Below are 26,262 nucleotides of genomic sequence, written 5' to 3' on the forward strand. Positions count from 1 at the left end.
GTGGTGGTTTGTGGTTAATCCCACGAAAATCTTTCACAGAGACATCATGATGGGAATCTGCGGTAGTTGTAGTTTCAACATTTGCTATTTCAGCATTATTGCTCACACCTCCTGCATTCCTTGCACCAAGAACCTGCCCACCAAGCGATGGAATCATCCTACTAAAGGATGCTTTTTGTTCTGTATTCATCACTTTGCGAGAGAATGCAACTTGGCTCTGGTGTGCAACGCCCTCCAAGACACTGTATGATAACACAATTGCAAGGACAAGTAGTAGCACAATAGTGCTTCTCTTCGCCATTTCCCCGCTGGATGAGTTGACACATTTTTGTCAAAATTGTCTGATATGTGCATGCAATTAAGCTAGAAAACAAGGTAGTAATTTCGTGAATATGAGATATATAGGTATATGTGACAAGAATATTGACAACAGAAAATCAAACGGAAAGGTTGAAGATCACAAGCATTTATAGACTTTAAGATGAGATTATATGTATCTATAGAGGTGTAAGATACTATAACTAAGAATTTACTAAGAGTGTAAATGAATGAATTTCTTATTTGTTGGTTAGTCATGCATTAATTTGGAGATTATATAGATATAATGAAGTGGTTTTCAAAATTATCTCCTGGAAGATTTGTTTCTGCATTCTAGAACTCTAAGGGACTAAAGATCATATATGATCGAACAAGATAAATTTCAAGCATCTTTATTGGCATTAAATTGTGCAAGTTTCTAGTAGTTTCTCGTTTATTATTCAGAAGCAATAGATCAAACATTTTGAATACAATGATAAATATTGAACCTAAGGTGCTAGTGGAGATATTATTAATTGATTCTATTTATTAGAAGGCCATGTGCTGACACACAATTAAAACACATGGTCAATTTTCAAAGATATTACTCTGGCCATTGGTCATAGTTATAAGCAAAAATATCTCTCACAACTACTTATTTTTGCGAACACACATGTATTAGTTTGTTTTTAATCTGACAATGCACTTTTTTCTCATTGGGAATCACAAGATTCCAATGTTGGAACTTACTAAAAATGAATTTTAATTTATTATATCACACAAATACTATAAAGCACACACAGTAAATCAAATATGGGAAAATATTATGACAACTTACATGTTTCAAGCAACTCCCTGCTGGCAAGTATGTAACACTCGGTGCAGTTAACATACCTATATATAGGAGGAAGGCTTAAGGTAGAAATTGACAACAAAATATAACCATCTCTTCTATAGGATAATGGATGTCCGGCACGCGCAACTTTTACATGAATCGTAATCATAGACAAAAATCAAATTATCTTTGACATTTCAGCGGAAGATGAAGTAGAACGCATAACTTGTAACCGATATAACAAGAAAGGCGTACAATTGCGCTCTTATGGAACAACCACCTCAGTTTGTCGGGATTATCCGAAGATATTGTTTATTCCTTGTATATCTCTTCATTTTCCTGCACATAGTTATATGTGAAAATTAAATTGCTTTTTACTCTTAAACCATATATGGTTGGTTAATTAAGTCTATTTTCCAAAAGGATTGGCGACTGGTCATGATGGTTGTAGCACACCTAGATATACTTATTCGTCGTTACTCAAAAAGCGAAAGCATTTCTTGTTGTCTTGAAGACCTTTCAGAAGATAAGTAGTCTCATTGTACACCACTGTCTAGTTTCTGGGAATATATTACCATCGGTCATAGATCTTTACTTTCCCCTTATGAAGTATAGCATATATAACATCATGATCCCTAAATTTAACAATTTGTACATCCCGTAAAGTTACTTGAACACTACTTGTGCATGTAAATTCAATCTTCTAATCTATGAAAGGAAAAAATCCAACCTTTAACATATGCACATATTATGTGGCGTCCGGTAATGAAGAATAAAGTGTAGCTAGCTTAGAGTGATAAATGCTTACCCTAAAACCCTACTCGAGGCGAACTATCAGATCTAACTCTTGAACCTCCATTATATATCCAGAGAAATTACCATAGGCGGTTCATTTACGAACTGTATGCGATCATATACTGCCTCAGACAGTTCAGCACACACACACACACACACATTGATAGGACGTCTTTAATTTTTAGTACACCTGGTTTAGTTTACGGAGATCATCACAGGTAGTTCATGATGCAATGATGACACAATTGGCACAGTCGTCTCTGATGGCGATTACCAGTGAGGGGTACACCGAATATATACATGGTCTAAGATGAGCGATCCAGGATGGTTTCTCTCTATTAGTGGTGTTAGCTATGCAGAGGTAGGCCGGATGATTTTCCTAGCTACGTGCCGCTTTGTTTATCTTGTTCAAGGACTACCAGGCTGAGTGTCACCAACCATGAAGGTAGCAAACAACATCAACAATTCTTGTCAGCTTGTGAAGTGTCCGAATTGATTTGGATGAAGGCACGCGCATCACTAATTCTCGCTAGCCACTAAGTGCTGCCAGCTAGAAAGGTCATATAGCTGATGAGACAGAATCATCTCTCCAATAACGCTATCCCCAGCCTATAACATTTCTTTCAGTCCAGCAATTGCCGTTATGCTTCATAGCCAGGTAGACCTTATCATTCAGTATATATTGGTTGGCACTTAGTGCTCATGTTTTCCAGCGAACACTATCTTATATTGCAAGAAATATGTTGGTGTGCATGTGACTTTCGCAAACATACATAGCCCATTTCTATGCGGCTAGCAAAAAGTAATTATTTCTTATGGGAAATATTCCTCCTGAAGAAAGATCAGCCGTTGCCTCTAGTCCATCTAGTCCAGTCCACTAGTCTGATATCATGATTCGCTAGCATATCTAGAACGATCATGATCCCTCCATGAACATAATTAATATGCCTTGCAATGTACTTTGCTTACAAAGCATCTTCTGTTGGTACTGCTCACGGTTTTGTAGGAAAGCTATCAGTGTATTACTTAATAAATACCATCATTGGTTCGAAAAACTGTACAAAATAGTGTGGAGACCCTCAGGTTGCGATGATATTTTTTTATTTTTTTGCAAATAGGTTGCGATCGATATCAATAGAAAAGCAGGTGTATAGATAACTTTGATTCAAAAGCACAGTGGATATACTCTTATGCCAGTCTCCTTTTTTTTGAGAAAACTGCCGATGTATTCGTCATGCCATGGCAGTACAAAGAATAAAGAAATTATAGAAATTACATCCATGTCCGTAGACCACCTACCGACGACTACAAGTACTAGAGTGAGCCGAAGGCGCGCCGCCGTCATCGCCCGTCCCTCGCCGTAGTGACCAAAGTTGTTGTAGTAGACAATGGGAAGTCGTCGTGCTAAGATCCCATAGAATCATCGCACAAAAATACTAACCATCATCGATGAAGAGAAGTATAGTTCAAAAGGATCCAACCTATAGACACACAAACGAAGAATTCACCCGATTAATCAGTTAACATGCCAGTTAATCGCTACTCATAGCATGGCCTAATGGAATAACACCTATTTGTCGCCTTAACTTGTTAGGCCGATTAATTGGCCAGTTAAACCGATTAATCAGTTTTCATGCCAATTAATCCCTGCTGGCCCATTAACGGGTGGGCAAACAAAGCCTAAATTTTTGGCCCATAACCCCTTCCGGCCCCATGACGCTCCTTAATAGATAGGACTAATAATTTTACCTCCTCTCTATACTTTTCATATGTGTATGGCAGCATATTTTGGTATACTACATAGCTGGGAGCATGAGAGTATGGTATAATACATTAAAAAATCTAGATATATGTTGGCAAGTTTCTATTCAATCTACTGATTAATGGTCGACCAATTAATCCAGTTAATAGGCCGATTCACCGATTAATCGTTACTCCTAAACTGACCGAGCAGCTACCAGTTAACGATTTCTTAAACATTGACGAAGACAGAAACACTGGACTAAGCAGATTCATCGAAGACCCGTACCGACCTCCCGCGAGATCCGCCGGAGACACACCTTCACACGCCCTCCGACAACGCTAGACGCATCATCAGAGTAGGGGCTAGGTGGAGAGAATCTTATTCCATCTTCAGGGAGCCACCACCGGCTCGTCCTCATGGCTTTAAAATGTTCGTAGGTCAATTTTTTAATTATATCATCTCACTGCAAAATTTATCACATAGTCAAATCCATTTTATATCATGCGAATCGTTTTAATTGGTTCTTTAAATTTAATGAAGTTTTTAAAATGTGTTCTTTTTATGAGAAATTTCAAGAAATGTATCTACTTTAATGGCCCACACTAACTACGGTCCATTTAAGGTTTACATGCGAGTTGACCAATAAGTGGCTATAGTAGCTGCGAGATGCGGAATCCTATTTCACGCGTAAAGCCGGGGTAACAAGCAAGTACATACCCCCGGCACGGTCGTGCGCTGCCTCAATGGTTGTTTGATCTTGATTTTCTTTTCTTTGCTCCCCATGTTCATTTTTGTCGATTTCTCATTATTTTCCTTTTTTTCCTTTTTTTCATTTCACATATATTTCCTATTTTAGTTTTTCTCTTTTTTGTTAGGCGGGTTGTTTTTCTTTTCTTTTTTTTGTGTGGTATTGTTTCATATACTTCTTTCCCGCAAAAAAAGTATTGTTTCATATATTTAACAAATAAATGATATCTATATAAAAATTATGAACATTTTTATAAACTTATGAACGTTTTTAAATCTATGGACTCTTTTAATTTATTATTTTTAAAATTCTATTGCCATTTTAATATAATCTATGAGCATTCAATAAATTTTTGAAAAAAATTAAATTTTGTGAAAAAAATTAAATCAATGTTTTTGATTAAAAAGTGTGAACAATTTTTAAAATTCAGGAATATTTTTTAAAGTCCTGAACATTTTATGAAATCATGAGCATTTCTTAAGCTTCTAACATTTCCTTAAACTCATAAGTAGTTTTTAAATTCATGGAATGTTTTTAAATTAGTGACCATTTGAAAGTTTCTGAGTATTTTTAAAAATGTATGATATTTCTAAAATTGATGACTATTTTCCTAAAATTCTTGAAACATTTTCAAGTGTCTGAAAAACATCTTTTATTCTTGAGAGAATTTTAATAAATTTATGAAAAAAAATTTAATCTTTCAAATAGGGAAAAAATCATCTTTTTAATTATTTCTAGAAAAATTGAAAAACCAGCTCGAAAGCCGAGTATGGCGTGCTTCGTGCACTGTAATGTTCCGGTACATGGCCTACCAAAGTATACCCCCCGAGAGATGGGCCCAGACCATGTACAGCCCTAGTTAGCTTATTCCGAGGAAAACTGGTGATTGCGTTGGTGTTGCGCGTTTGCTAGCTATCCAACGCATAAAACTCTCGTGTGACATGGGGGCACCCATCAAAGTACAAAAAGGGTACCTAAAAAAATCAAAGTGCACAAATTTGCATCATATTTGGCCTAAATTGTCTCTTGTTAATTTTAGTTGAAATTACCAAACTGTTATGGCGTATAAAGACGAGTTCAAAGTCCTTTCAAAAGGCGCTAAATTGAACGCTACAACCAAATTCATTTTTCTGTGCGCAAAATAACTAAATATGTGTATATACATATACATATATTCACTTTCTCTTTTTGTGGAAAAAATCTACCAGAATATGAGTTGGCATCAAATCCAATTATAACGAATCAAACTCAATTCTCTGACCCAGCATTTGGAAGGCCGAATGGGTAAATGGGCCAGTATGACAGCGAGACTGACACTGCCCCAACAAAAAAAAACGCTTCTTCGGCCCCTCTGTTCCAGCGGCCGCCCATGTCCATCCGTCCTTCGCCGTCGCCGCCGGTGGTCTCCGGTGGCGGCGGGGGACGCCGGCCTCTTAGATCGCCACTCTCATCCAGGTCCCACCTACATCGCCGGTCCCCAGACCTCTCTTCCTGTAACCCAATGATGAAATGCCGTTGCTTACTCTGCGGTTGCCACCGATTTATCCTCGCTAGCTGAACTTCAGCATATGACCCGCCCTTGTTCCCTGCGATTAACTCAACTCATCTTTTCTCGGTACTGATTGTTGTTCTCGTTGTGGTTTACTCCTTCGTAGCTGCCCCTGCGTTTTCCTCAACTGGTGCGGATCTGGATGTCAGGAATCCGGTAGTCTAGTCTGGGGATTCGTGATTGGAGCCATGGAATTTCTATCATCTGTAGCAGTGGGACTAGTGTCTAGTGTGGTTACTGCTACCACAGCTTCTTATTCAGCTGAATTTTATTTTCTTTATAGAATCATCAATCATGTTCAGTTTTGTGTGAGATAATTGTAAACAGAGCCAAGGGTTATATCAGAGTTATGTCGTGACTGCGTAGCTGTAGGCTAGTAGCCATGCCAATTACAGATTGGCTGAATGAATTCATGAACATTGGTTTGAGCTGTGGCAAGATACTTGTGTCATTCTTTCTGGGTGGGATGAATAAATGTGCCATGTCAAATCATCAGATTATAGATACTTGTGTCATTCTTTCTGGGTGGGATGAATAAATGTGCCATGTCAAATCATCAGATTATGGTCAATGTTGAGGTAGATAAATTTTAAAAAAGACCATCACATAAGAAATTAGCTACTCAGAATAGTCAAATGCTCTAATATTTGAGAGAGTGCACACACGAGTGGTTCACCATTAGATGAGTGAGTACGGGCACAATTAGGCAGATGGCATGCCAAATTTAATGTTGATCATCTAATTTGATCTTTTGATAATGAACTAAGTAGTTATCTGTCTATCGTCATATCCTTAATTTTCCCAAGAATAGAAGCTTTTATCTGTTGGCTGATGACTAGAAAAGCCAGCACTTTGTTGAAGTTGGGCACTTTTTTTTCTCTGGCTCCATCCTTTTATGAGTTCATATATGGTGATCTATGTAATCCTCGGCAAACTAATTGAAGGTTTATGTATTTTTGTTACTACTTACTACTTACATTTATTATGATATCAACTTACAAAGTGTGCAAGTAATTAGGTGGCTGAGGTATTGTAAATTGGGGTATCCACTTACGGATTATGACCCTGTAGAATTACAAGATTATCTCCTTTTTTAACCAGAATACACATAAGTCATGTGTATCATTTCATTCAGAGGGATATGAGGGTAAATAAAGCCTTTTGACACTACAAAAGACAGCAGGCTAACAAAAGAACCCAATGCCCAACCAAAACATAAAAGCTATCTCTCCCTGGAACAACCGATCTACCGCGCATCCTAACTTTACTCACTTTGATTCTGTCCAATAGAGGCTGCAATGAAGTTTGCCACCAATGATGACATAATTGTTAGAGTGGGTACATATTGTCCAGAGAGTGAGAAGAAATACAATTGTGATTCCCTTGAATTTGCTAGCCTGTGCAGCAAACCCAATGGAAGACACGGCAACAATTCTGTGAGACTAGTGAACTGAAGAGCTTACAGCTTTTGTTCTCCAATCAACCACCAACATGTTGCACCGGTATAACCAATACCCTGGACTTCATACTGAATACTCTCCATTTCTTCTGCATTTCCAAATGAACTTCTCAGTGTCGATGAATATTATGTGTTGGCATTCGACTGGTCACAAAGTTGTGGGTCTTGCTGAATGACCTGAACGTCGAGAGATCCCAAGACATCAGCATTCCTTGCATTCTTGCTCAGAGCCTTCTGAACAGTGTGCTTGTTCTTGATGCTTGTTGACGCAAGAGAGAATAGTATTGGCAAAGGCTGCTCATTCCAGCCCTTGTTCAACCATCTATTATTCCAGAACAGGAACTTCTCGCCACTTCTACTTCCTAGCTGCAAAGAAAGCAAACGATTGAAGAAATCATGAATCTCCTATTTAACATTGATCTTCCAGAACAGCACTCCATACATCTTATAGATAGGTACAAGATTGATTAACATATAGATGTTTCTTCAATCTCTATTTGATAAGAAAGAAAGAAAATATTTTGTCATGCTTACAGGTTTTCTATTCTGATGATGTCCTTGCTCTTTTCCTTGCATTTAAAGGTTCCTTCACAATGACCGTTGTGTTGTTACTTGTGTTGATCTCAGAGGAGAGCTGACCAAATGTTTTGCGGCATCTTATGACAGTGAGTTTCTTCAGGGAAAGAGGCAAACCCATCAGGGGAAGCAACTCAAGTTTTGGACATTGCTCTATGTACAGAGACTCAAGAGATGTAAGATGAATCATGTTGGATGGCAGTGATGTCAATTCTAGGCAGCCAGTGAAGCGAAGTTCCTTCACTGAAGTGAGTTGTTGCAGCCATTCCTCATGAGCCTTGTCAAGAGCCTCCAGGTAGTCGCATGAGATATCCAGCACATGAACGGTCGCTAGGCTGCTTGTTTGAAGAGATCTAATGAGAAATTCCAAGCAGTCCAGGGAAAGCTGAACACTGAAGAATGTGTTGACATCAGCTGTATCTTCAGGTTCACAACTGGTTATATTCTTAGAGGTCAAATCAGATAATGAAATTTTGATTTTGTTGACTGATGGTGGGAACGGCAATGGCCCCATTAACTCATTACATTTCTTGATACGGATGTCACGCAGGCGAGAAAATGCATGCTGGTTGTTCTCAACGCCTGACCATCCTTTCCACTGAGTCATGCCTTCAAACAGAAGCTCTTCTAGTGATGGAAATGCCTCTGCAGTGTTGCCATAGAATCCAGAATCAATATTTTCCAGTTTCTTCAAATGCATTATCTTTAATATCCTCAGGAAGGGTAAGCTCCCAAAAGGTGGAAGGGTCTCCCATTTATGGCAGGAGAGCAGTTCAATGTAGTGAATATTGGATAAGTATTCAGAGGATAGCCAAGCAGGAGACTAGATTCCCGTGTAATGTTTCACACAAAGCTCTCTCAAGTTGCGATTTGGTTGTAATCCTTCAAATACGCCCTCACGATCACTGTTGGTGATGCCCTGTTTGAGATGATTCCACCAGAGTGTAAGCTTGTTCAGGTTCTTCTCAAATAATTTTGCCTCATTTGCTTCTTTCCTGCATCACATTCTGAAGATTTGTTATGATTAGCTTCCCTCGAAGTTCATTCAACTCTCCCAGTTGGCATATGCTTCTTCCCTGCGTTATATTACTCTTCACTTTGTACTCCTCTAATTCCTCAAGGGATGTTAGCCTGCCAATCCATTCTATGCCAGAAATTATTTCCTTTGGCCCCTTTAAGTATCTTAACTGGGTCAGCCTGCTTAAGCCCTCTTGAAGTTCTCTCTTCATGGTTTTTTCTTGGTGAACTTGCACATTCAAGCCATGTAAATTGTAGAGTTTGAATAATGACTCGGGAACGTTGATAAAGCTCCTACTTTCATGGATGTTTAGGTACCTAAGGTGGACCAAATGCCCGATATTGTCTGGGAAAATACCATCAGGATTGTGCAGTATTAAGACCCTTAAGCTTCTTAGCTCTTGGAGTGTCTGATCAAGAACATGGTTGAAGTTTGACGAGGCGATCCTTTTGCTGGAAGAACCTTCTTGTGCATTGCTTATTATTAAGCTTCTCAGATTTCTTTTTGATTCTTTGAATTCTTCCAAACTCATGTACAAGATATTGCTTGCAGTGACATATAGGTGACGAACATTTCTCGGAATACATACATTTCTTGAATTCTTCTCAAAGTCATCGTCTATTCGGAAGTGTTCTCCATTGGAGATTGACTCTGCAAAATCATGTAGCAAGTTGTGAACTACATGGTGGTCCTCTTGGTTGGGTACCTTCTCAATGAATGAAAGCTGCAAGAGATCATTGATATATTGATGTGCAGTTTCATCTGGTGTTTGCGTGTCAAGGAAACCATGAACTCTCCACATCTGTATTAGCTCATCTCCTCGAAGGTGGTATTTCTTAGGAAACAATGCAAAGTAAACAAAACATTGCTTCAAATGGTCAGGAAGATGCTCATAACTCAGTCGCAATACTGGTATAATATCATCTTCCTTTTGCTCTATTTGCCACAATTTCCTTCCACAGATAGCCTCCCAATGTTTTTCTTCTAGCTTCGGTTTCAATGAACCTCCAACTGTCTTTGCTGCTAAAGGTGATCCCGACAACTTGCTCATCACCTCTCGGCCAATTTTTTCCAGTTGTGGAAAATCAGAAGGATTTGCATCACCGAATGCACCCTGTGAAAAGAAACCCCAGTAGTCTTCATCTTCTAAGCCTTGTAAGTGCATGATCTCTGTTGATTCATTCATGCTTGCAACATTTTTACTTCGAGTTGTAACTATTACTTTGCTTCCCTTACCAGCAAACCGCAGGGGTTTGCATAGGTTCTCCCATTGGCTGCTCAATTCATTCCATACATCATCAAGGACTATCAAAATCCTGTTCCCATTCAGCTTTTCTTGAAGTATCCTTTGAGCTTGATCTAAACTACTGCTTTTCAAGTCAGCAGATATGGTGAGATTATCCGACTGTACCATTTCTTTCGTTAGACGTCCGACATCAAACTTTTCTGAGACATGGAGCCATATCGTGAGACTGAAGTCACTTTTAGCACGGAGGTGGCTATAAATTTTCTGCACTAATGCAGTCTTACCAACACCACCAATGCCAACAACTGATATAACATCATATGGCTGACTGGATTCTTCATTTATCTGCGTAAGTAATTGCCTTAGATGTTTCTCTTCATTGACCCGACCAAAAAACTTTGAGGGGCCTTGCATGGATGTTGTTGTACGCTGCTGAATGGGTTGGTCTGATCTCTTGTCCTCTAGCTCCACTAACTTCAGGAACATGGGCATCTCACGTTCAATCTCAACTAATCTATCCACTGCAGAAATTAACTTGTTGATATGCTCATCCGAGAAATGGAAGCGCTTGTGTACACAAACCGGCTGTTTTACAGCTGAGCCGCTGCTAGTGATGGTAGAAGCAGTGGTGGTGATGGTTGTGGATGTAGAGGAAGAACCAGCTGTGGGTGAAGCAACAGAACTAACCTTGCCCTTGTCTTCATCTTGTGCTTGAAGAACTAGACAGTGAAAGGAATCAAGAACATCCTCAGCCTCAAAAGCAGCATCTTTGATTCTCTGTAGCCAGCTTCCCATGGTTGTGTTCCTAGCTTGCACTCTCTCAACTATGCTAGGCCTCCTTTGATTCATAGGATTTGCATAGGAATTTTACAGGATTGACACCCTCTGGAATTTTTCCTTTACGTGCTGTTTGATTCGCTGGATTGCATTCCTCGGGAACTAATCCTATAGGAACTTCTTAGTTCATTTTCACAGGAAAACAAGCATGAGGTTGGACTTCATGGAAAAAATCCTCTGTTTTGCTACCTGACGTAGGATTTCAGTTGACAGTACATCCTGTTCCTGTATGTTTCCTATTCCTACGCTTCTCAAACCCTGTGAATCAAAGGAGCCCAACGTTATTTGGATTGATGATAGTTTCTTCTGCACGATTCTTAGTTTCTCCGTTGTATTTTGCTGTTGCCCCTGATCTCCAGCATAGGAGCACACCTTATCAACTAGCCTGCTGATGAAGGGTGAGGCTACCCATCCTGCTATTTATAGAGCAACCATTATAGCTAAGATGATGTAACTCAAAGGAGTTGTCAAATGCTGGTTTCAAGTAGCCACATACAGGAAAAGAATGTTGATTTGAAGAGAGTTGGTATGTGGATGCAGCCAAGAGAGAATCATGAGTATAAAACTAATGTTGTCCTTAGAAACTGCCCCGAGTTGCATCGTCTTGTTTGTTTACGCCCATATTCTAGTGAATTTAGATTACGTCGCTTTCAACTTTGTTTTTGCCATTTTCCTTTGTCAGTGTGTGTACCATAATTTACCTGAAGGTGCTTCTAAGTAACAGACAAATATTATCATGATGTAATGTTTTTTTGTTTGTTGGACAACACTAAGACTGAAACTGGAACCTTTCGCACTTACCTTCAGTAAGAATCGTGAGTCTCATTTCAGCACCTTGAAGCAGGCAACAGTATATAGCTTCTGTTTTGGTAGTAATATTCTTCCTGGTTCAGTCCCTTGTTAGTTAGTAAAACTTGATCCCTTTGGGTGTCCGTGCTATATCATGATTTGTAGTCCTCTAGATTGTACATTCTTAAACAATGCATTAGTACCATTGTTCTTGTTCCCATATGACTCAGCTATTTGTAATTTATGCGGCATCTGGCCCGTGCACATAGTTAAGTTATTAATTCTTGAAGGGCTTAAACTTCTACACCACTTCATTTTTTCATGTATTAGATCTGAGAAGCAACAAAATTTGGACAGAGTGCTCCAATTGGGCTCAAGTTGTGGCCCAATACGGATAGTTTATCTTAATCTCAGTTCAGAAAATTGCATGGAACTTACCCGGGGCTGGAAAAAATAATGAGCAGGACCAATAATGTCCAAGGCTAGCTTTACTATCATATAGTTCACTGCTCAGGTTATTGTTAGCACAAGCAGAAGCCAAATAGTGGCGGGCTTGTTTCTTGTTGTTGTAGCTGTCATTTCCTCTCCTTGTCCATTCCTATACATTGCCTGGAGCTTGTGCTCCATCGGAAACACCCCGTCCACGTCAGCTTAGCATTGCAAAAGGCTATAATACTTCACGTTTTCTTGTAATCAACACGCCTTGGTACTAACCAATTTTTTTAAGCATTATTGTAATGTGCTTTCAGATAACTGACAAAAATAACCACATTGTAGAGCCTTTGTCTGGAGAGCAACAGAAATACATGGCCGGTCGATGAATTTCAGGTTCCATTTTGGCAGTTATGTGGTATGCACAGTTTCCCCCTTTCCCCTGGCGCTCAACCCTGGGAAGACAAATACATGGGAAATATTTATTGTTCTTTTCTTGTAGTCATGCTGCTTTAACTGAATAATCTATACTCTATGGACTGTTGGCTATTGCAGTTATCGATACTCATGTTTGTTTGCCCTCACAGTATCAGGCCTCGTGGCTCGGATTTCCTAGCGCTCACGTCAAGTTATCTTTTTTTTTTAGAATCAGCGCTCACCTTAAGCAAGGGCAAAGGAATCCTCGCATGAAGATTAGGGCAGTTGGGTTTGCCCAATAAGCGAGAATTTTTCCTTCTCTTTCTTGTTCCCTTTCCTCTTTTCTTTCTTTTCTTTTCTTTTCCTTTCCTTTTTCTATATTCATTCCACTTTTTCTTTTGATTTTTCTTATTTTTGGCCATTTCCCAATTTATTTTATTTTAAATTTTATACTGCCTTATATTTAGAGTTTATTTAGTTTTATTTTCATATTTTATTTTTATTGTAAATAATGAACATTTTTTAAGTACATGAACATTTTTTTAGTCACTGACATTTATTATCGTACATATGGATATGCTGTGCAGTGATACATAAATATTCCCTTTTGAGATTTGTGAACCTTTTTTACTATAGTCATGAGCAATTCTTTTGGAATACATGAATATTTTCAAATAGGAATAAAAATGGTACATCTAAGATATAACACAAAATGTTTTTGTGTGATTTTATGGGATAGGGGTATTTTTTTCATTAGTAGCGTGGTGATCAACCGTATGAACAAAATTTAATATCACACGGAATGTTCTTTTCTTGAGTCAGCCTTGATTTGTCTTTTTCGTAATGCGCCTAAATTCTTTTGGGCTTGTTGTCTTATCTGTATTTCTGAAGAGCAACAGAAATACATGGCCGGTCGATGAATTTCAGGTTCCATTTTGGCAGTTATGTGGTCTGCATAGTCTCCCCGTTTCCCCTGGCGCTCAACCATGGGAAGACAATGTTCATGAACTACATGAGAAATATTTGTTGTTCTTTTCTTGTAGTCGTGCTCCTTTAACTGAATAATCTATATTCTATAGACTGTTGGCTATTGCAGTTATTGATACTCATGTTTGTTTGCCCTCACAGTATCAGGCCTCGGGGCTCAGATTTCCTAGAGCTCACCTTAAGCTTTTTTTTTTTTTTGAGAATCAGCGCTCACCATAAGCGAGGGCAAAGGAATCCTCGCATGAAGGTCAGACCAGTTGAGCTTACCCAATAAGTGAGAATTTTTCCTTCTCTTTCTTGTTTTCCTTTCCTTTTTCTGCTTTCCTTTTCCTTTATTTTCTTTTTTGCTTTCTTCTTTTCTTTTCCTTTCCTTTTCTATATTTATTCTACTTTTTATTTTGATTTTTCATATTTTTTGCCATTTCCCAATTTATTTTATTTTAAAATTTATACCGCCTTATATTTAGAGTTTATTATTTTTATTTTCATATTTTATTTTTATTATAAACAATGAACATTTTTTTAGTCACAAACATTTATTATCATACATATGGACATGTTGCACAGTGATAAATAAATAACCCCTTTTGAGATTTGTGAACCTTTTTTCTATAGTCATGAGCAATTCTTTTGGAATACATGAATATTTTGAAATAGGAATAAAAATGGTACATATAATACAAAAGGCTTTTGTGTGATTTTATGGCATAGGAGTATTTTTCATTAGTAGCGTCGAGATCAACTGTATGAACAAAATTTGATATCAGAAGGAATGTTTTTTTTCTTGAGTCAGCCTTGATTTGATTTTTTCATAATGGGCCTAAATTCTTTTGGGCTTGTTGTCTAATCCGTACACTCGGTGATATGAAGCCTCTTCCTGCAAAAAGGAAAAAGGGAAATTTGTATGAGGCTCACATATGGACATCTGTAGTTGATATGAACCCCTCAAAAAAATCTGTAGTTGTTATGAGGCCTCTTCCCGTAAGAAAAAAGGAAAAGAGTAAATTGATATGAGGCCTCTCAGTTATTTTTTCAAAGGAAATGGCAGATAGGCTTGAGGGGACCTTATCTTACAACAATGTACATATGGATGAGTTCTAAAAAAAAACATATGGACGAAGGACTAAACAAAGGTGGTACAGTAAGAAAGCACCGAATGGCTGTGCTGGAGACGAAAACATAGTTGTATAATTGTTCTGTGTAGGGGTGTGTTTGCAGGACTGCTGGAGTCACTGTTGTTTTAGTACTGATTCTTACCTATGATTTTCCGTCTCACGAACCACAGGTTACAAATAATGTGGACTGTGTTTGACATTTTAAGCTGTTTCGACGATGATTGCCTGCCGAACCACCGGTTACAAATGGTTTGTGCTATTGTTTGTCATTTCAGTCTGTCCTGACGGTTGTGTTGGTGATAACGGTGTTAATTGCACATTGATCGGCGGTTCTCCAATTTTCATTTTCTGTGCTATACTGGTCGATTTGTTGCAACTTTTCTTTTCTCAAATATATTGTTTTGATCTTTCTGTGTCACGGTGGCAGTGAAGAACCTGTTGACTATAGCAGTCGATTCTAACTTGGGAGCACTTGTCTAGAGCTGGCTAAATTCACAGCTTTGTAGTCTTGTAGACAAGTGCTTCTAAGATTTGCGTGTGTTCCTTATTTCGGGACTACTATTTGTTCCTATTTTTCATCTTTGATCCTGTCTCTTTGCTGGCAGTTTAATTACAGCCAACTGAACCTCACGTCTTGTTGTTTTCCCAACAGATGTCAGCTCCAGAGTTTTTTTCTTTTTTGCGGAAAGTTGTATGCTGATGACAAGTCACAGAAGGAACTACGATCTCTTTTTTTTTGCGAGAAGAAGGAACTGATCTTTTTTTTTCGAGAAGAAGGAACTACGATCTAATGATTTATGCCAACACAAAAGTCACTAAACAACTCAAAACTAAAGTACCTCTGTACGACGTACAGACGTTGGCGGGCATACACAAACTTTGCAACTCTCACTGATTGCAGCAGCTGTATGCATATCTTTTTGCGTGATATTATTGCTCAACTATCCGAGCCCGGGCTCATCTACTTCCTGTGAACAGTAAAAAGCAAATAATTGCAAAAAAATATGTTTTTTTATGCATGCAAGATGCTTGAGTGCGCCAAGTGCGTGCAAAAATTCATGGGTAGATAACATTCAAGGAGCTCGTGACAAAAAAGATAAAATGAGCTCCGAACAGTGCGTTTTTTCAAACTTCCTCACATGCTTGATTTTTTTTTGCTGAGAGCTACTCAAATACCCAAACACCACCAAATTTGGCACATGAATCACGCAATCAAGTATCTTGCATGGCAAAAAAAATTGGATTTCTTTATTATTTTACTTTTCATCCACATGAGCATTTGGACCCGAGAGCCAAATTGCCGCTCCCACAACTCTCTCTATATATTACATAAGTTGTATATATTAATCGAACATGTACATGGATAGCTAGACATGGACCAGAAAAACTACTATATATGATAGCTACACAATATGCAGTTCTCGCTGAAACAAAGTACAATATTTATAGTACACCTCATATTATCTGAGAATTTAATTAAAAATACAATATGTAAGTGAGATCATCATGTCATTTTTTTTCTTGAGAAAGGTTCATATTCCATCGCAATAAAAAAATGGTACATAGTTGATTCACATAAAGTGAAGCTAATGTCCCTTTGAGACTAGATGCGAGGGTAAACACATCTTCGGGCTTGTACTTAAAATCCATTGCCCGGGCAAGATCGGCTGTTTTCTGTGGAGGCATTCTGTGGACTATGTCCATCCATGCTTCTTCAATTACCAAAGCCTTGTTCGCCACCTTGCATGCCACATAGTAACTCTTGGATCTCTTTGGCAGAGTGATATATAGGCCACACCGGTCCAATGAAGTGTGTCCGCAAGCTCCATCTTTGTAGGTAAATCAGAAGAAGATCCGGCGGCCAAGATGATCTTTCTCACCCGCTCCTTCTTGATACTCGCCATGTCCTTCATAGCCAAATACTGCAAGGCAGGAAAACTTATATCCTCTTGGAAATTATTGACTATTGATAGGGAGAGTTTCAAACAAAATAACTCAAAACTTTCATATATGGACACATGGAAAAATAATATATGCCACAAAACTATATATGGTGTGCATGTGCATTCAGTAATATGTTGGTGCGGCGATAAAAAGTAAGGGGGGCTTCCTTTATTTCAAAATATCAAAGCATATACATAATTAAACTTGTGACGGAGTGCGTGGGGCATAGTTGAGGAAGAAGTGGCCCCAGAGGCTCGGCGTGTAAGGCCGGGCTTGTGCAGGTCAGCAATAACAGGAGCAATCATCAGATGTGATCAATTTCTAGCTAGGAGGGATTGGTGATGATGTGTGGATCGGTGTGGTGCTCAAGCTAAGGCCTGATGCACTGCAAGATAAGGTATTTTGTATTCCTTGCAATGTTTTTACATTGCCTTATGCACCTTTATATTTTTTTTTAAATGTTGCATTTTACTCTAAACCATATTTGTTTGACTAAAGGGGTAAGTTAATTTTCATCATACTTTTAGCACACATGTATACACTTATTTGTCATCACTCAAAAGGCAAAAAAAAATGTTATTGTCTTCTTTCAACAATATAAGTAGTCTCATTCTACACCGTTGGATATGCTATATATTACGATTTGCTAATATAGTCTAGGTTCCAAGAAAATAACGTCCTCAGTTCTAGACATTTATTCTAAATCGTGATCTACAAATTTAATGTTTCTTACATCCCACAAAATAAAGGTTACTTGAACACTAATGCTAGAATACATATCACTAGCAAAAAGGCATGTGTGTTGCAACGGGATAATAAAATTGTGGTCCTCAAATCAAGTTCAAACGAATAATTCAGAGGGACGCTCATTTATTTCATTTTTACGGGTGACAAGGTGGGTAATTTACTTCAACTTTAGGGCAGTTTCGATGGCAGATGAAAAATTCAGAGAAACAATTAACGAAGAGTTTTTTTCACTTAAGGGTGGCGGGTGGGTAATTAACTTCAACTTTAGGGGTAGTTTCGATGACTGGCGGAAAAAATCAGAGAAACAATTATTGTAGGCTTTTTTCATTTACGGGTGGCACAATGGGTAATTTATTATAACTTTATGGGCACTTTAGAGTACGTGAACGGACAAGAAACGGAGAAACGCACTATCCTTTAATATTAGGTATAGATAGATATATGGAAATTCTTACTAGATTATCATCTTAATTCCTTGTGCATGTAAATTCAACACACACACGCGCGCGCACACACACACACATTATGTGCCAACAAATACTAAATGATACTTTCTCTTTTTCAGTTTATTAGGCTTGTCTAAAAATCATAATTTGACTTTGTAAGGCCCAATGCTATGGTAATAGGCCCCTTGCGTTTTACTCTTAGTCGGGAACCAACAACTGCATGAAGGAGAGATGTGTCCATGCATGCTCCATTAATACGTAACATGGTCCATCGCTTAAATGGGTCATACCACCTCCGTCCTGGTTTATTGGTCCTTGTTGTATTTTGTGTCAAATTTTGATAAAAAATTTAATTAACAAAATATTAATGCATGTCATAAAAATAATACCATCAAAAATATGTTTAAATACAAATCCAGTGATATAATTGTTGGTGACATGCATTAAAATTTTATTAGTTAAATCTTTGGTCAAATTTGGCACAAAATATAATGGGGACTAATAAACCAGGACAAAGATAGTACTTGGTTACAGTGATTTTTGAGACCGGTGCTAAAAAAAGGGAGTATGAATGTTGAGCGTACACGAGTACTTTAAAATCCTACCTGCCATAACATCCATTAGATGGCTCTCCCAGGTCCGATCTGATTCAATCCCGAGCTTCTGATAAAGATTCGTGGTTCATCGACGCGGGAGAAAGTGCCCGGTGAGGGGGGCGGGGAGGTCCCATGGACCATGGTTGGTTGTCTGAATGGAGTGTAAAAGGGGAGGGGGGGAGGAATACATACAGAGGAGAGACGGAATACGAGAGCTCCATGATTAGGTTTCGTTAGAAAAGAGACATCGATGAAGGAAAATTATTACATCCGTTGGATGAAGAATTAGTGGTGCGTGGGCACGGGACCGAAGCAGGCAAGCCCTGTCCCAAACTTCCACTATATACTTAGATAAGATGCCATAGTCGGTTCATTACAAACAGTATAGGACGATATACTTAGATGCATACATAGATAAATTGTCTTTATATTTCAGTAGATCTAGTTCAGTTTACAGAGATTGTTGATCATCGTAGGCCGTTCATGGTATAAAGACGCCACATTTACCACAACCATACCTGATGGCGATTATGAGAGTGGTTCACTGAACATATAGTCTAAGATGGACTTTTTTTTTAATATTGTTTGCATCAGAAGTGGACTAAAACCGTTTTCCTTGCTACCACTTTATAGTCTAAGTTGCTCTACTTGTAGAACGACAAGAATAGCATGGAACATATAAATAGTGGCCATTACCATGGACCACGGGCATCATTTATTCTGCAGTATTGTACAGTACTACCTTGTACAATATTAGTACAACAGTAAATAGCTTGACCCTCCAATACACCAGCGAGGTATCACAAACAGTTACACACACATATAATGAAGAAATACATCTTTAGTGTAGAAATTGCCAACTTGATAATTAGTTCATCCACGGATATCAAGTTGGTGCCCATGGTCCCTTGTCTTAGGTTCATCATTATGGCCTGTTATAAGTTGGTGGTTTGTGGTTAATCCCATGAAAATCTCCCACTGAGACATCACGGTGGGACTCTATGGTAGTGGTAGTTTCAACATTTGCTATTTCAGCATTATTGCTCACACCTCCTGCATTGGTCGCACCAAAAACATGCCCGCCAAGGGATGAACTTATCCCACTAAAGGATGCCTTCTGCTCTGTATTCATCACTTTGCGAGAGAACACAACTTGGCTCTGGTGTGCACCGCCCTCCAAGACATTGTAGGAGAACATAATTGCAAGGACAAGTAGTAGGCCAACAGTGTTTCTCTTCGCCATTTTCCCTCTGGATTAGTTAACGGAATTTTTTGTTAGAGTATCTAATATGTGCATGTAATTAAGCGATAAATCAAGGGAAATAATTTCATGAATATGAGCCTAGCTATATGCTACAAGAATATTGAAAATACAAAGTCACACGAGGAAGGGTTGAAGATCATGAGTGTTTGTAGACCTTCAAGATGAGATTATATGTATCTATAGAGACGTAAGGGACTGTAACAAAGAGTTTACTAAGAGTGTACATGAATGAATTGCTTAGTTGTTGGTTAACCATGCATTAATTTGGAGATTACATAACTATAATAAAGTGGTTTTCAAAAGTATCTCTTGAAAGATCCCCCCCCCCCCAATTCTAGAACCTAGCTAAGGGAGTAAGATCCTATATGATCTAACAAGATAAATTTCAAGCATGTTGGTTGGAACTTCCAACCAACATGTCTTGCCTATTCCTCAAAAACAATAGAGCCATCATTTGCATGGAATGATAAATATTGAACCTAAGGTGTTAGTGGAAATATTATTAATTGATTCTATTTATTAAAATACCCTATGGTGACACACAATTAAGTAAAACGCATGGTGAATTTTGAAAGATATTACATTGGCCATTGGTCATAATTATAAGCACAAATACCTCTCTCAACTACTTAGTTTTTGTGAACACACATGTATTAGCTAGTTTGTTTCTAATTGGACAACATAATCTTTTCTCACTACATGGTTTTGATAATCATGAGATCCCGATGTTGAAGCTTACTCAAAATAAATTATAAGTTACTGTATTACACAACAATATAGAACACATGCATTAAATCAAACATGGGGAAACATTATGACAACTTACATGTTTCCAGCAACTCCCTGCTAGCAAGTATGTAACACTCGGAGCAGTTAACATACCTATATATAGGAGAAAGACTCAATGTATAAATTGACAATAAAGATAACCATCTCTTCTATAAGGCAGTGGATGTCGGGCACGCGCAACTTTTACATGAATAATAATCATAGACAAAATCAAATTATCTTTGACATGTTCAGGGGAAGCTAAAGTGGAACGCATAATTTGTGACCAACATAACAGCAAAGTTATACAACTGCGCTCTTACCGAACAAGCACTTCAGTTTGTCGAGATTATCTGAAGATATTGTTTATTCCTTGTATATCTTTTCATTTTCCTACACATAGTTATATTTAAAAAATTAAAATGTATTTTACTCTTAGACCATATTGGTTGGTTAATTAATTATATTTTCCAAATGGATGGGTGACTGGTCATCATGGTTTTATCACACCTAGATATACTTATTATTCGTCCTTGCTCAAAAGCAAAAGGTATTTTTCATTGTCTTGAACAGCTTTGAGAAGATAAGTAGCTTCATTCTACACCATTGGATATGGTATATATATCATGATTTGCTAACATAGTCTATGTTCTGGGAATATATCATCATAGGTCGTAGATCTTTACTTTCCCCTTATCAAAATATAGCATATGTGATGCCATGATCACTAAACTTAACTTTTTGTGCATCCCGCAAAGTTACCTAAACACTACTTGTGCATGTAAATTCAACCTTGTAATCTTTGAAAGGAAAAAATACAGCCTTCTACACATGCACATATTATGTGGCATCCAGTAACAAAGAATAAAAGTGTAGCTAGCTTGAAGTGGTGAATGTTTACCCTACACCATAAAACCCTACCTGAGACGAGCTATTAAATCTATCTCTTAAATCTTCATTACATATCTACATAGATTACCATAGATGGTTCATTTACAAACCGCATGGGACCATATATATTGTTAGAAGGGGGAGAGAGAGAGGGATTGGCGGAATATGATGGATGTATTATTGAGCCTCGAGGGCAAGTATATATTGAGTACAAGACTTGGAGGGCAAGACGCCTCTCCTAGAGATAAGGTAGGAGACAGATTATAAATCCTAGACTATCAAACATATGTAGCCCAAATATATCTCTAACATTTCCCCGCAGTTGTAGCGGTAGTGTTGCGAACAATAAGAGCGTCGCGGATGGTCAGACTAGAGAGAATAGCAGCCGGCGGGCTGACATCCCCCCGCAGTCGTAGCGGGAGCATCGCGGACGCGTTGACTGTAGAGAAAGCCGATGGGTTGCTCAAGCGGATGATAGCCCTTTTGTGCCGATGTCGAGGTAGTCGAGAGCGTAAGGTGGTGTAGCCGTGGTCAAGGTAGTCGTGTGAAGAACGCCGTGGCTGATGTTGAGTTGGGGTAGCCGGTGTCGAGGGAGTCGCCGTGGAGCCGTGGGCGCAAGGAGGTGCCGAGTTAGTCATGTGCGAAGTGGTGTCGATGTAGTGATGCGCCGGGGAGAAGATGTTGTGGATGACGCGTCGCGCCGGGGTTGCCAAGCTTGGTGACACACCGTAGATGAAGGCACACGCCAGTGTTGCCAGCACCGGGCATGCGTAGACGGACGAAGACAGTTGACAAAGTGCCGCACCAGGCTTGCCAGGCCCGGGGACACGTCGTGGACGAAGGTACGCTTCGGTGTTGCCAGCACCGGGAATGCGTAGACTGGGACCTGCACGAGCTGTACGCCATGTCGGAGAAGTCGGAGAGGCCAACAGAGAAAGACTCGACGACGGTTGCGGCTCCAATCGGCGCGGGGCCGATGTCGCCCGCGGTTGTCGGGGGCTAGATGACGGCGACGTTGGCGACAGGCTGGTGCTGGACGAACACGAAGGAGGTGGACGGGCGACGGCGATGGCTACGAGGGTAGCAGCGACGGCGGCCAAAGAAGAGCGACGGCGGCCAAAGAAGAGCGGCGGCGGCTAGGTTACGAGAGCAGCGGCGATGCTCGAAGTAGGCGAGGAACCCGACATCACGAAGACCGGCGTGGACGTGGCGTTCCCGTGCCGAGGGAGATGGCGCGACGCATACCACAGGAGGTCGACACGCGGTGACGGCGGGGTGGACCGCGGGCCGCGGCGCTACGGCCGAAAGGGGCGACGCAACGACGGCGGGCAGGTCGGGTCAACGGCGGGAAGACTCGGGGCGGTGGCGGGGACCGCAGGCCGCGGCGTGACGACCCGAAGTGGCGGTGCAGTGGCAGAACCCGACTCGGTGCAACCGTGGGAACGGTCTCAGGACGGCGCCGTGGACCGCGTGCCACGCTCGCCACGGCCCGAAGGGGCGACACAGCGGCGGCGCAAGGGTTGGTGCAGTCATAGAGATAACCTGGAACGGACAGCCTCGGGGCGGCGGTGGACCGGGGGACGGGCACTACGGCCCGAGAGGAGACGCATTGGTGACGCGGGTCGGTATAGCTAAGAGAAGAACCACGGGGCGACGGCGCTGCGGCCCGACGAGGCGACGCAGCTGTAGGCCGCTGCTCGATCAGTCAAGGGGCGCACTAAACTCAGGGACGATCTTCACAGGACCCGCAAAGGCACGCACAACCAACAGTCAGGTTAGTCGCTCGATATAGATGAAGCGGATCGCGATAGCAAGCAGGTGATCGAGGCGATCCTGCGTGAGGTCGAAATATCCGCTGGACCAGATGAGACGGCCGGTCGTGACAAGAGCTGGCAACCGGAGATAACATGTGTTATACGGAACCTGATTGAAGCATACAGGGACGCATTGACGCGCACAAGACTAGACAAGACGCCTCTCCTAAGAAATAAGGTAGGAGACAAATTACAAATTCTAGATTATCAAACATAACATATAACATATGTAACCAAATATATAATGTCTCTGACAGTTCAAAAATAAATAAATGTCTAAGATATATATACGTTGAGAATCCGTCTTTAATATTTAGTAAATCTGGTTCAGTGTACGGAGAATGATGATCATCACAAGTGGTTCATGATGCAATGATGACACATTTTAGCACAACCGTCTCTGGGTTCATTGAACACAGTCTAAGATGAGTTGTCTACGATGGTTTCACGATCAGTAGTGTTAGCTGCAGAGATAGACGGGATCATTTCTTAGCTAGGTACCACTTTGTTTATCTTGTTCTTGTTGAAGTACTACCGGGTCGAGTTTCACCAACCACGAAGGTACTCCCTCCGTTCGGAATTACTTGTCTCGGATATGGATGTATCTAGAACTAAAATACATCTAGATACATCCATTTCTGCGACAAGTAATTTCGAATGAAGGAAGTAGCAAACAGCATCAACTATGTTTGTCAGCCTGTGAAGTCTCCTAGCTAAGTGGTTTGGATGAAGGCACGCACATCACTAATTCTAGCTAGCCACTAATTCCTGCCAGCTAGAAAGGTCATATAGCTGATGAGACAGAATCATCTCTCCAATAACGCTATCCCCAGCCTATAACATTTCTTTCGGTCCAGCAATTGCTGTTGTGCTTCATAGCCAGGTAGACCTTATCATTCAGTATATATTGATTGGCACTTAGTGCTCATGTTTTCCAGCGAACGCTATCTTATATTGCAAGAAAAATGTTGGTGTGCATGTGACTTTCACAAACATACATAGCCCATTTCTATGCTGCTACCAAAAAGCAATTATTTCATATGAGAAATATTCCTCCTGAAGAAAGATCAGCCGTTGCCTTTATTTATTTTTGAAAGCAGATCAGCCGTTGTCTCTAGTCCATCTAGCTAGTACACTACGTATCATATCATGATTTGCTAGCATATCTAGAACGATCACGATCCCTCCATGAACATAATTAATATACCTTGCACTGTACTTTGCTTACAAAGCATCTTCTGTTGGCACTGCTCATGATTTTGTAGGAAAGCTCTGTCAGTGTATTAATTAATAAATATCATCATTGATTCAGAAAAATGTTTTAAAATAGTTTAGAGACACTAAAGTTTGCGGTTTATTTTTTTTGTTTTATCTTCTGCGAATTGGTTGTGATTGATATCAATAGCAAAAGGCAGGCTAATATGTAAGTTTGATTCAAAAGTATGATGGATCTACTCTTATGCCGCTCTTATCTAATTCACACAAGCCCTTCATTAATCTTAATTATATTCTCTCATTAGTAATTTTTTATTCACATAGTCAAACCCATTATATATCAAGTGAATAATTTTAGTTGGTTATTCAAATTTAATAATAGTCTTTTTTAAATTTAAACTTTTCAGAGAAATTCTGAGAAAAAAGTACCTGCTTTAATGGGTCCCATCAACTGCAAACCTTTAAGGTTTAGATGTGAACTGGCCAGTAAGTAGGATTTTGTGTCTCGCACCTTGGCTAACTCTTTTTGTATGGTTACTATTTTATATATTGTACAAGGAATCAATTATTTTTAAATATTTGTTCATTAGAAATTTTTAAACATTTTTAAAATCTTTGGTCAGTTTATAAAAATTCATGTACATTTTTAAAATTATTGAACCTGGTGAACATTTTTTATAATTCATGAACACCTTTTAAATGTCGTGAACATTTTCAAAATTCATGAGTACTTCAAAAATTGTAAATATTTTTTTACTACCTATGAATGTTTGTCTTCATTCCTGAACATTATTTAATTCAGTAAAATTTTCTAAGACTCATTATATATTTTTAATTCATGAACTATTTTAAAATTTGTGAGCATATATTAAATTTGTGAATATTTCTAATAATGTAGGAACTTCCTAAATTGATGAATATTTTTTTAGAATTTGTGATCCATGTTTCAAATCTCTGAAATATATATATCATTCCTGAACAATTTTTCTAAATTCATGAAACATTTTTTTAATTTACGATATAGAAAAGGCTCCAGATTTTTCGTTAAAATCCACCTGGAGACCTCGACATGCCGCACTTTTGTGCAGTCTACTGTTTCGATAGGCAACTTCTATTTGGCACTTCAAGCCGGTTTCTACCGTTTTATTGCAAACCGGGAACTGAAGCAGCTCACTCGCGCGTCTAGTTGAGCCGGCCCATATTTTTTTCCTGTTTTCTTTATTGCGTGATTTGAACCGCGACTGCGCTAAATAACCTAGCCACATCACCTCTATGATTACTATAGCTTTTCATTCCTTTTCTTCTTTCTTTTTTTGGAACTCTTTAGTTCGCTTTTTTTCTTTATCTTTTTTCTTGGAACAGTTTTGTTCATTTTTTCTTTCTTTTTTCTTTTTCCCTAAATGCGTGAAAATTTCTTCAAATTCATGTTTTTTTTTTCAAAATCGACAAACTTTTCTTCAAGATTGATGATCTTTTTTCAAAATTGACTTTAGATTCAATGAACATTTTTCAAATTCAATGAACTTTTCTCAATTTTGAAGAACTTCTTTCAAATTCGGTGAACATTTTTCGAACTCAATGAATTTTTTTAATAAACTTTTGAACTTTTTCAAATTTGCAAACTGTTTTTGAAAATCGATGTACTTTTTATAAAGTCGATTAAAAATTCCAAATTTGTGAACGCTTTTTCTTCAAAAATGATGCTGATTTTCAAAATTGATGAACATTTTTTA

The 26,262-nt window shown here is 39.1% G+C and overlaps 1 long non-coding RNA gene and 1 pseudogene across 1 annotated transcript; both read right to left on the reverse strand.

Annotated features, from left to right (window-relative positions):
* Positions 1-7,937: 7,937 nt before the first annotated feature.
* On the reverse strand, positions 7,938-11,930 carry LOC125540724 (disease resistance protein RGA2-like; annotated as a pseudogene).
* Positions 11,931-19,249: 7,319 nt separating this feature from the next.
* Positions 19,250-21,386, reverse strand: LOC125540725 (uncharacterized). Its single transcript, XR_007297366.2, has 2 exons — positions 20,668-21,386; positions 19,250-19,827 (listed from the first exon to the last, which is right to left on the reverse strand). It is a non-coding gene; the product is annotated as an uncharacterized LOC125540725 (long non-coding RNA).
* Between the last annotated feature and the right edge of the window lie 4,876 nt (positions 21,387-26,262).

Source organism: Triticum urartu, chromosome 2A (genome assembly GCF_056163025.1).
Source record: "Triticum urartu cultivar PI428250 chromosome 2A, HENAU_Tu73, whole genome shotgun sequence".
Classification (NCBI taxonomy): domain Eukaryota; kingdom Viridiplantae; phylum Streptophyta; class Magnoliopsida; order Poales; family Poaceae; genus Triticum; species Triticum urartu.